This window comes from Cupressus sempervirens, chromosome 8 (assembly GCF_028749045.1).
Source record: "Cupressus sempervirens isolate cs-2001-9-10 chromosome 8, ASM2874904v1, whole genome shotgun sequence".
Taxonomy (NCBI): Eukaryota; Viridiplantae; Streptophyta; class Pinopsida; order Cupressales; family Cupressaceae; genus Cupressus; species Cupressus sempervirens.
This window is the reverse complement of record NC_143125.1, coordinates 89,173,984-89,177,030: the sequence shown is the minus strand read 5'-3', so window position 1 is coordinate 89,177,030 and position 3,047 is coordinate 89,173,984. Positions and strand designations below refer to the sequence as shown.

At 35.5% G+C, this 3,047-nt stretch overlaps 1 long non-coding RNA gene across 2 annotated transcripts; it reads right to left on the bottom strand.

Moving 5' to 3' along the window:
• Positions 1-1,225: 1,225 nt before the first annotated feature.
• Positions 1,226-2,724, bottom strand: LOC149541766 (uncharacterized). Of its 2 annotated transcripts, none has more exons than XR_016355161.1 (2): positions 1,949-2,724; positions 1,226-1,723 (listed from the first exon to the last, which is right to left on the bottom strand). It is a non-coding gene; the product is annotated as an uncharacterized LOC149541766 (long non-coding RNA). The 2 variants fall into 2 exon arrangements; XR_016355160.1 differs by having other exon boundaries at positions 1,226-1,732; positions 1,949-2,722.
• Positions 2,725-3,047: the final 323 nt, after the last annotated feature.

Sequence of the window (3,047 nt, the reverse complement as noted above, 5' to 3'; positions counted from 1 at the left end):
TTACTTGTATGGAAACATTATAGTTCTATGGAAGTTTTTCTATTAAACTAGATGAACATGATAATTCAAAATAGATTGTGTTTCTCTTTTACTAGAGTCAAAAATAAAAATCTGTAATAAAATTATATAGTAACAGAATAAGATGAACAGACCCATTTCTCTCACAATATACAAACTAATCAAGTAGATCACTAAATGGCAATAGAAATTTTAGAAAAATCAACCATCAGAGGCGTACTTGTCAAACTTGATAAGAGCAAACTAAAAAATATATTTTAAAAATCCTTAAACTTTTCCATTGGAGATACGCTGACAACCATTGATCTCCACAATAGGTCTAGGTAATAATTTTCTGACATTTTAAAAGAAAGTTAAAAAGGTGGCAATGTTGGTTTTGAGATTAATGGTTGGTTTTGAAATAATAATAGCAATTATAGTGAAATATAATAAATCTATATTATTTATATTACTCTCCCTTAACAAATTACACAATACTACTATAAATTTAACAAAATGCTAAAATGAGGTTTAAAATTCTTATACATATTTCTTTTGATCTACTAAACTACATATATTAATTATTAAAATAAAACAAAAGCACAAATTAAAAAATAAAGATATTGGTCATCATTTAGGTACCTCTTGCAAGGAATATGAGGTAGTCCTATACACTGTCACCATATGTTAATCCATACACCTATGGCTGGTGTCGTGGACTATAAAACAAACTTTCCTTTCCTTTTTTAATTTCTAGATTCAATTGTTTAATCTTTTTTTATAGATTTGAAAATAGGGGAGACGATCTAGTAATCATCTAGGCCAACTTTTAGCACCTAGAACTCCTAATTCATATGTCAAAATTTGCCCTATTTTTAGCGAACCTCTGGAAGTGAGTGAATAGCTTAAAGATAACCTTTCAGGTTCTTCCCCCCCCCCCCCCCGCCACCACTCCCAAACCCCAATAGCCGCTTCCAAAAAAAAAGTACTTTTTGCTCAAATGAACCTCACTAATTAGTACATGTGCTATTATTTTATATGTGGATGGCTATTGCCTCGTCTCCCCTATATAATTAAAGAAAATGTAAATTTTTATAATCCTCACATACCATTTACAATTTTAATATAATTTAAATAAAAATAAAAATTATATGGTGTGTACATTAAACCAGCTTTTTTCATCACATCTTTTACCAAGAAGCTAGTAAAAATGAACATGAAAGTGGTGTAAAACTGAACACAAATATAACAAGTAGTAAGTCCAATCGTTCATCCATAACAACTTAGACCAACACATACGGCCAAGTCAAACAATGTCTGTAACCGAAATAAAAGTGTCAACAAGATGGGTTGTGACAGAGCACGCATAGATTCATAAGAGACGGACAGACAGAGACGGACAGACATAGAAAAGAACATGAAAGTGGTGTCATTGACTGGCTGGTCTGGTAGACTTTATTAAAATACATTCATTCAACAAGCAACCCCGTATTGAGTGGACAGCTCAACACAGATAGCAACAAGAAGCCAATATAGCTATTACAGGTGATGAATTACCGGTAAATACATATTTATTTACTCACACAACACACAGCACACAGCACACAACACATACTTTAGCGGACTTCATTATTTTTTTGACCCTCCAGTGTTCAACGGGGCATGTTCCAGCTGCCTCTAACATCTTTATTGCTGTGGAGTGTTCATCTCCAGAAAATTGCGAAATCTGTTCAACCTATGTCATACAGCATTCAAGGCATGGACATTGCATTAAAATAATTTAATGATGTCATACAGTAAGAATGAGGGCCAACAAATCACTTAATCTGTTCTTCACCAAAGATCTGAGCAAAATAATAATGCACACATGAAAAGCTAGAATGAAGAGAGGAAGGTAGAAGATATTAATATCATACTTGACTCGTGCAAAATGGTTATTGAAAATTATTACCTCTTTGGCAAGTATTTCAACATTTTCTGAGACGCCTTCACAGATTTCAGCAGCAGCAGATGCGTTGTCCGAAGCAGAATGCAGCCGATCTCCTTTTTATTTGCCCTTTTTCGATGTTCCATCCTGCAATCGCCCATACTCTGTTTTCCCTGCGGCTTGAGCATTGCCGTCTCCCCTGCTGATGACGGCCGAGTTGTTCCCAACCCCTGCGTTGTTCAACACGCCCGTGTTATTCCCTACTTCGGGTGATATGTCGAGGGATGGCATGTTAGGAGTGCTCGTATTATTCGCTTGAGAATATTGTCTTGGAGAAAGCTGTCTAACAGACTCCTGTAGCAAGTTAATTCTAGAAGCAAGTTCCTTATTGAGAGAGCTACTAAGGCTTTTACTATTTCCGAGAGAGCAGCCAAATCATGACTAGCTTGTTGGGTAGGCTGATACGTGGTTTGGAATAGGGGTATCCACACAACACATACTTGAGAGGACTTCATTCTATGTTCAACGGGGCATGTTCCAGTGGCTCGACCCATAATCGGTTTTCCCTGCGGCTTGAACATTGTTGTCTCCCCTGCTGATGACGCCCGAGTTGTTCCCAAGCCCTACGTTGTTCAACAACCAAACCACGGATGCCAAATATAATAATTGGATCACAAAAACGTGTACATTGAGTGGGAAGCAGGCTTCGAATTTGATGGCAGTGATGGAAGTTTTTGCACCTTTGAAATTTTCTTGACGACACAAGGATTATGTTAGCTCTCTCTTTTGAGAAGCTTTGATTCCGCCCATCCCGTCATTCATTTCATTTGATTTTCCATGTGTATTTATTTATTTATATATTCTTAGTTTCATATGGAAGGGAAGAATATGTTTTCCGCTTCCCCAATAAACGAATCATGCATGTGAAATGTTTTCCACTTCCCCAAATAATAATAATAATAATAATTCATGCTTGAGGAAGGACTGACTTTTCTTTTTATAATACTTTCTTTCATTTCTTTTTATAATAAGACGATAAAGGGAACGTCTAAACTAAAACCTAAATCTTATCTAGCTGATTTTTTTTTTTCAAAACTTCCTTTCTCTTTTGGTATGATTTACA